Source organism: Colobus angolensis, unplaced genomic scaffold (assembly GCF_000951035.1).
Source record: "Colobus angolensis palliatus isolate OR3802 unplaced genomic scaffold, Cang.pa_1.0 Scaffold40, whole genome shotgun sequence".
Lineage (NCBI taxonomy): Eukaryota > Metazoa > Chordata > Mammalia > Primates > Cercopithecidae > Colobus > Colobus angolensis.
Genome location: NW_012117377.1, coordinates 482315 through 491818, shown reverse-complemented (window position 1 = coordinate 491818; position 9504 = coordinate 482315).

The following is a 9504-nucleotide window of genomic DNA, read 5'->3' as shown; positions in this document are numbered from 1 at the left end:
TTAAGTCTGAGGCATAAAAAGAATGAAGAAAAATGAATAGAGTCTAGGAGACCTCTGGAGCATCATACAAATAAAGCAACATACACATAAAAGGAATCTCAGAAGGAGACGAGAGAGAGAAAGGACAAAAATGAAGTACAAAGTAAGACACTCCAGATAAACAAAAGCTGAGGGAGTCTGCACTAGCAGACTTTCCCAGCAAGAAATCATAAATTTCATTCATTCTTTAGGAAGAAATGAAAACAAACAAACAAAAAAAACCACTAGATAGTAATTTGAAGCCAAATGAAAAAATAAAGAATTATGATAAAGTTAACTACAGAGATAACTATAAGGCCAGTATTATTGCATTTTCAGTTTGTAACTTCTCTTTCTATTACCTGTACATTTTTGGAAGATAAAGAAGAGATGGGTAGGTTGATCACTGAGCAAGCAAAGTCCTTTACAAGAAAAGGAGGAACACGCCACAATTATAGAAAGAACTATTTATGAATTCAAGTTACTGGACCTTAATTCATGAAACTTTGTTTCAGTTGATTTTGGGTGGTGTGTAGGAAACTGAAAGGTTTTTGTCTTTGTGAGATTATGTGGTTCTTATGTGCAGATAATTTATCTAAGTGATACCTTCTTTAAGAATCAATATTCATGGGAAAAATACTGAGGTCCAACCCAGGAAGTTTGGGCTTGGTTTTCTTGATGCCTTGCTTACAAGTTTACAAAATGCTAATTCTACACATTCTGGTGATTGAAATAAAAAGAAAGAAAGCTAACACTTCAAGTTAGTACAGGTGACAATGATGTTTAAATAAAATTATTTCAGCAAATGAAAAAGACCTAAATCATAAATGAAAATTTAATATATATATATATCCATTTATTATCAGAGGAGAAATTTTACTGTATATAATAGAGAAAAATAATAAAAACAAAGATTAGTGTATTCATCTACTTCCACAGCATGATTTTGTATTTTAGAAGAACACAAAAAAGGTATTGAAAGAAAAAAATTACATACGTTATTACCTAACAGCAGAATTAACTCTCTACTTCTTCTGAGAGCAAGGAGATGCTTAATATGAAGTAAGTATAATATTTTACCATAACCACATTACCAATTCTGTTGAGGCAAATGAAAGTGTTAAGGTTCATTGTCAAAACTAATTGTTGTGAGGTTCTAATAAATGTTTTTCAGATATAATGAATCTAGCTAACATTTTTTCCTACAAGTAGGAAAAAAATTGATGTCTCACATTTACATATGTATTTGTAATTTATTTTATATGTTAAATTTCAATTTACTCATAAACATGATTCTTAAGGATATCTTATATGAAACTTCTTGTAAGACACAGCTTCAGTTTAGTGGGACTGCAATCATGGAAGCCATTTGAAAGGCCAATGCATACTGAATATGGCCAATGCATTGGCCTCTTCCAATGTGTTGTACCTCTCCCATTACCGTGAGGACATTGGCCATATCCAATATGCATCGGCCTTCAAACAGTTTCCATGGATGGAGTCCTGCTAAATGGATACTCTGTCTTACAATAAGTGACTAGTAGTCATTTACCTTGGCTAGACAAAATTTAATAATGAAAGATTATGCTATCTTTAATTTACTTTCAATTGATTTATCAGAAACCAATCATACAAATGAATACAAAAAGAAATCAGTGTGGTGAAATGTTAACATTTGCACATCTAAATGAGGGATATATATATATATATGTGTGTATATATATATTCTTTGTTCTATGCTTGTAACCTTCTGTAGGTGTCGTTTTTCAATCACAATTAAAAGTTGAAAAATAAATGAAATAACCTGTTAACCCTCCACACATAATCACAATTTTAAAAATTATTTTAGATTTTTTGAGATGGGATCTCACTCTGCCACCTAGGCCGGGAGTGCAGTGGTATGATCTCAGCTCACAGCAGCCTCAAACTCGTGGGTTCAAGTTATCCTCCTACCTCAGTTTCCCAAGCAGCTGGGTCTAGAGGCGTGCACCACCATGCCCAGCTAATTTTTTTGTATTTCTTGTAGAGACGGAGATTCACCTTGTTGCCTAGGGTAATCTTGAACTCCTGAATTCAAGCAATCCTCCCACCTCAGTCTCCCAAAGTGCTGAGATTGTAGATGTGAACCACTGTGCGCAGCCAAAAATTTTGTATATGGCTGGACACATCCCATTTTTAACATGCCATCATGAGTTAGCACATGGTTTTGGAGTCTGTATCAGTTGTCTTTTGAGTCATCAATTCCTTTCAACAAACTAAATCAAACCCTTGTGGCATTTAACAAGCAGTGTGTATTGGACACACAGTTGAGTCAGTTGACAGTTGGCTAAGTGAATCTTCTTTGTTGATCTGGCTCACAGATTTGAAGGCTGAATGGCAAATGGCTGATCGAAACCTTGGGCTGTTTTCTTGCAGCTCTCCCATTACCACAAGGACATGCCAGAAGTAGCCTGCAAGAGAGCCACAGAGGAAGCAGAAACATCCCATAGATGTCTTAAGTTGGAACCACACATCATCACTTCCACCAAGCCTAGTAACTAAAGAAAGCCACAAAATCTGTCCATAGTTAAAAGGTAAGGAAATACACTTGATCCCTTTAGAAGTACTACAGAATAGTCTGGCAAAAATACAGATACAGGGAGACATAAGAAACTGTGGCCATCTTTGCAAGTTGTTTCTCAGATCTACTAAAAACATAGAAAAGTCCACCCCTTTTCCCTTAAAGAGGTTTTACTGAGACAGGAAGAATGCAACCCTACACTATAATGAAAACATAAAGTTTAGAGAATTTAGCACTAGCCCACACTATATGCCCTTGTTCAGAAAACAGTAAATAATAAGCGTGTCATTAACTCAACCCCAAAAGGCTGTTTTTATACCACAGCATAATACATAATAATAGTAACAGAATAAATAACAATAATACTATTATCAGAGCACATGCCAACTCAATGTATCCTCCCGTTTATGTTGCAAGAAAAAACTAATCCTCATTTTATGAATAAAGCAATTGGAGTTCATGGAAGTTAAATCATTTGTGCAAGTCTTCCCTTTTAGAAATGGTAAGACTGGGATTGGGCCAAAGTGTATGTAACTCCAAGGTTTACATTATGATATCTGAACCTTCCTAATTGAATGAGCTCAACCTATTGGTTTGGGGGATATTGAAAAAGAAAAAAAAAAAAAAAAGCTCTTACTGTTTCCAGTATCTTAATAAATTAGATAATTAGTAAGCAAACATTCTGTTTACTATATTCTCAGTATGGTGATAAGAATTATATAGAGTGAAAAGTCTAAGAGTTTATGGTCTAGTTGGAAAATAAAACAAATCTACAAGGAACAATAGTGGCAATTTGGGCAAATAGTACATTGTTGATTAATTTTATGTCCTGCTCTTCTTACTGCAGTATTTAAGAATTTGTCTTAAAGTTCTCCTATTCCTACATGCCAAGATTCTGGTACATTTGTTGTCACTCTAAACTTTGTAACCCCTAACCTGGCACTTAGCACATTGCTCTGATTCTTTTCTTGCCCTAAATAAAGTGGTTTGAGCATAGTTGATGCAGTGTTGTCAGCCATCTTCATAAAGAAAAACAAAACAGTCTTAGAGTTTCTGGAACAAACCTGAGAATTGTGAACACTTTCCTTTTAAATATATTATGAGTTGGTTATTTCAATAGTATAAATGCGGTCAGTGTTTCAGAGGGTGCATCCTATAGTAAATTTTTATGTTACATTCAAGGGAATCTCCATCATTAGAATGTGAAGTTGATGAGATTCAAAATTTAAAATATTGGAGTGAGCATTTGGAATTTTAAAAATATAGAACTACAAATATGGTTAAGCATAAAGGAAAAGGGCAAGAACTATGAGGGTGGCATTCAGTGAAGAAACCTTTAGGACATGTTTGAGCAAATGTAATTATATATTGGGGAAAATCAGCCACAGATCTTCCTAGATTATATTAGTGGGTGAATTTTTAGAGCTTATGTCTTCTACATCCCTATTGGGTAATATTGCCTCCTTTTTACTAATTCTTGCATATTTTCTTGCATAAAATATTTAATATTTATATTGTTTTAAATAGAGGTATATCTACTGTTGCTTTAGAATAATTAAACTCACATAAAATCAATATGAGAAACTGCAAAAGAAATTGATATAGTGCTTAAGAAATCCATAGAAGCTTGATTCTGCTCATTTTAAAATAACCATAAAATTTTCTCTTTTTTACTTACCTGATTTTCACATGATAGGTGCTAGACTTGCATCTTCTCAGGTTACTTTCTGGTAATTATTTAGATAACTAACAGTGCCATTAAATAAACAAAGAAAAATAACCATTATCCAACAGACTAAGTGAAATACATTAGGCGAACTTAGACATCTGCAAACAGAAATAATTTTATAATATATAAGGAAGTAGGAATATTTGTTTATTTATTTATTTATTTACTTACTTACTTATTAAAGATGGAGTCTCACTCTGTTGCCAGGCTGGAGTGCAGTGGCGCGATCTTGGCTCACTGCAACCTCCGTCTCCTAGGTTCAAACGGTTCTCCTGCCTCAGTCTCCCAAGTAGCTGGGACTATAGGCATGCACTACCATACCCAGCTAATTTTTGTATTTTTAGTAGCGACGGGGTTTCACCATGTTGGCCAGGATGGTCTCGATCTCTTGACCTTGTGATATGCCCGCCTCAGCATCCCAAAGTGCTGGGGAAGTAGGAATTTATATACACAAGATTTGCATAAGCATAGTCAACATTTCAGATTTCAGATAGTGTCCTGATTAAATGGAATGATTAAACATAACCAGTTCAACACAGGGAAGCCTACTAAATGGTCTTACAATCAATGTATACTTAATGATTGTCCTGATGAAGAACTAACAGATACTGAAAACAAGCTAAGCTAAAAACAAAATTCTTCAAACTACAAACATAAAATCACAGATGTGCCTGCAAGAAGAAAAAAACAATCACCATTTGGAGCGGGGCTGTTGTCTATAAACCCGCAGATACTTCCCTTTGGATAACGGATTTTTTTCGACTTGCATACCAAATGTATTATAATTTTCAAGAAGTTCCTGAAAATCTGAACAGTGTTTCATTAAAAAATATTTTAATGGGCTTAAAAAAAACAAAATTAGGTGTAATTGGAATTTTAAAATTGCCTTTAAGTTCGTGAGGTTACCATTAACTATTAGTTTTGGTCAATGGTGCTTTTAATTATTTTAGACCATTCCATTGTGGATACTGGCCATTTCTTTGGTCTAGTGAGCATCTGAATTTACATTTCCTGAATTCCCCTTTTTGTAAGGTGGACCTTGTCTTCCATTGTAAATGTTGAAGAAACCAAATCTCACTTTCCCAGTATTCCTTGACGCTTTATCAATCACACCTATGTCATGTGACCTAAGCTTTGTCTATCATATGTTCTTACTCCAAAACTTGAGTTTATACAATGAGGCACCATTTCTTGACATCTTGCACGGTGCCTTCAACTGCTTCAGGTTCCCATGAGTGGAACTGACAGAAATTCTGGAGCAGCTCCCATAAGGTGTGTCAACAGAACCACTGTGGTGTTCCTGGCCAAAGGGGATGCAAGTGGTGTTTTTACAGGACAAGTTCTCCAGAAGAGAACAGAGTTTAATTTTTGTTTTTCTTGGCTACATGTATATGAACTATGATTCTCCATTTTCCTGGCTATTTGGATCAATCAGTGAGGAATGATGAACCCTGACTGATAAGAAGCTTACAGCATCTTGCCTCTGATTAGTAATTATAAAAGGACAGCCAGATGGTTTAGTAAACATGCCTCTGCTTACAAAAACTAAAAAGCAGGTGAAACAATAAAAATCACATCATTCCTCTTCATCTCCTACTATCATTAAAGCAGAAGCCTCTTTAAAAAAAAAAATCCACAGTCTGAATAATTATTTTCTACTCTTTCCATATCAGCAATCTTCATCATATTAATCTTCACTTTATCCCTGATTAAGCAAAAACTGAGAAAGGGGTTTAGCTTGGAGATTCCATGTTCTTAAACTCTAAGTTTGATTAATATTTTTATATTATATAGTGTTTTGTATTACAGAAGACATTGTTTTTAAATTTTATATTGGATAGTGGAGAAGAAGATTTATAAAAATATGTATTTTACTCATCAACAGTCTATATGTATATGATTAAAGAATCATTCAAAATATTCATTTACTTAATTTATAATAAGGAACTGTAAGAAGAAAGTAGATGATTACCCAACTGAGACAAAATATTAAGATATTCAAGAACATTGTATTATATATTCTTCTGAATTATCAATTACTTATGCATCAATAGAGCCATGTAAAATCAGCATGTCATTTGGAAAATTAGATGGGGAAAGCAGATGTATTTTTCCCCAAGCAGTATGATTAAGGAGACGATTTTCAGTGATTGAAGAAACAGCAATTTTTTTTTCACCTTGACATATTACCCTCACCATTTTCTGGAAGCTGCCATTTGAAATGATCTTATAAATTTACTTTGCTTCACAAATCACTTACTCTTCAGCATCACTAATTATCCCAAAGGAGAAACTTATTTACAGCTAAGGAAAAGCAAATGTTTGATATTTTTAAGAAATGGATACATTTCATGCATTGTGTGAGGAATTATTTTCTCAGGATCCAGGACCATAACAGGATCATAAGTTCACTATTTTCTTTAAGTATTTTAGCACAATTTAAAGTAGTGTTTACCATGAACATCTTATCTTTAAGTAGTTGAAATTCTGTCTGTCATGAAATTGTACTTTAAGATAATACAATTTATATGTTTACATTATATTAGAAAAGACAGCATAGCTGTAAAAAAAGATAGAGTACTACTTCCTGTAATGACAAAGGGCCTCATTTCAGAAACCATTATAAACTTGGAGAAAAACCATAAAAATCAACCTTTTGAAGAGTTAAGAGTGACTAAAACCAGGCAAGAACTGGAAAGAATGTACCCCTCAGAGAAAGGAAATATACTAGGTAAGACACGTATTTAATGTGTTGGTGGTTCCCTTGAGACTTCCACAAATTTGGTCCACAGAGAGATGAAACTGACACAAAAATCAGCCACCTTATCCCTGAAATTGGTTACTAAGAGAAAAATCTCTGGAAAGAAAGAAGTCACTGTTTGATGTCAACTAAAAATGAAGTCCTAAGCTCCCTACCAGCTGAAATTGGACCCCCTCTTGTATTGCGGGATCTGGCCAGCAGCCTGCAATGCAACAGGGCTCTCTCTTTGTTCCCAGGTGGACCGGCAGGTCGAGAAATAATAGACACACACAAGATAGTGAAAACTGGGTCCAGGGGAGTCACCGCCTTCTGGTCCCATGGTGCCGACAACGCACTGGATATACCAGCATTTATTATTTAGTGAGGGTGGCAGGGGTAGGTGAGTGAGGGATTTAGGGTCATTTGATTATGAGGCGAGATGGTCACATGGGAATGAAGTAATTCTTTAATATAACATCTGTATGCAGAAGTACAGTATACACAGGTAAGAATTTACAATATAGTGTGTGCATCAGTAATTTCTAACAGAACCTTAAAACAGAAACACAGTCTTTCCATAACCTGTGATTAGCAAGATATTAATCAGCAGTAACAGTTGCAGCAAAAGCTGGTTACAAATAATCCATGGAAACAGGACGTGAAGCTAGACAACTGGTTAGACCAGAAATTCTCAGAAGGGAGTAGGCCTTAACCCTAAAGAGGCCTAGAAGAGCCGTGGCAAGATGAGAGCATTTATAGCCCTATCTTATCCATATAGACAGGTGCCCCCCATGCGTCCGTTTATAGGCCCTCCACAAGGGTCGCATTCCATTCCCAGAGCTATGAACATCTGCTTTTCTGGGATAGGAATCTTGGTGATGTGAAACCTCCCTGACTGCACGTCCGTTCATAGGCTCTCTGCAGGGGGAAGCACATCATGCTCTGTTGGCTCATTCTGGCAGTCCAACCTGGCATTGTCTTTACACAATTCTGCATGCAATTTCGTATTTACAATAATCAGGAACATTTCATCTTTTATTCCATAGCAATAATTTCAGGGAGTCTCCCTACACTCTTGGCCAAGACAAACCTTGAAAACTATATTTTCAGCCACGATGGTAAGGGAGGTTGGACATGCCCCATGATACCCTCTCCTTTTTGGAGTTTAGGCACAATGGACCAGTGCTTATGTAAAACAGAGATTATAACACTAACAAACACATTCCTTATGGCAATGAAATACCAAATTGCAAATAAGACCCAATGCCATGCAAGGCAAAGGTTAAGTCAAACCTGCTGGCCCTCAGTCTTGCTGCATAGCACTGTTACCTTACAACATTCCTGTCTGATGACTCCAAGTTTTAGGCAGTCTTTCTACTTTAACCAATTGCAAATTAAAGAATCTGAATCCACCTAAAACTTGTGGATTTCTGCTTCAAGATATCCTGTCTTTTTGGGCCAAAACAACATATACTTTCCATGTATTGATTTATGTCATTGCCTGTAACTCCAGCCTCTGTGAAATGTATAAAACCAAACTGTAATCCAAACACTTCGGAGAACACTTACTTAAGGTTTCTTGGGTTTGCGTTTTCCCCAGGCTGCGATCACTCATAATGGCTCAGAATAAACCTCTGAAGTATTTTACAGAGTTTGATTTTCTCTGAACAGTAGTATAGCAAAATCAGATAAAAAATTCTATCGCATTCTTAGATGACCTCTAAATGTACATGAAGCTGGGTATGGTGGCTTTTGCCTGTAATTCTGGCACTTTAGGTGGCTGAGGTGGGTGGATCACTTGAGCCCAGGAACTTGAGACCAGCCTGGGCAACACTGCAAGACTTGTCTCCACAAAAATAAAAATAAATTAGCCATACGTAGTAGCACGCACCTGTAATCTCAGCTCCTTGGGAGGCTTAAACAGGCATATCATTTCAGCCCACGAATTTGAGGCTCCAGTGAGCCAAGATGGTGCCACTGCACCAACTCCAGTCTGGGCAACAGAGCAAGACTCTGTCTCTTAAAAAAAAAGAACAAAATGCACATGAGCAAGCTAATATCCCAAAGAACCCAAAGGAAATTAAGACTTAAGGAAAGTCTAGAATACTCTCTGTTTACCTCTGTTGTGTTTTCTAGTTCACCTACTGCGGCGTTCACTCTTCTGGGATATGGTCTCTGATAGAGGAATCTTAGATCTGAGCCCCAACTCTTTAGTCACCAGCCTTTGTCTTTTGTGTCCCAGATTAGTGTTTGATTTCAAAGTTTCTAAGCTATCACAGGTAACTTCAGAGTATTCCTGGGTTCTATGCTCATTTACCTCTTTGTCTGTCCCTTCCCTCCCTTCCTCACCCTTTCTCTTTCCTCCCATCCACTTTCCTTCCCTTTCTTTCTTTCTTTTTCTGGCTTCTAAGAATTGCTTCTATTTTTTTCTTTACCAGTTAAATTATTCATTTAAAT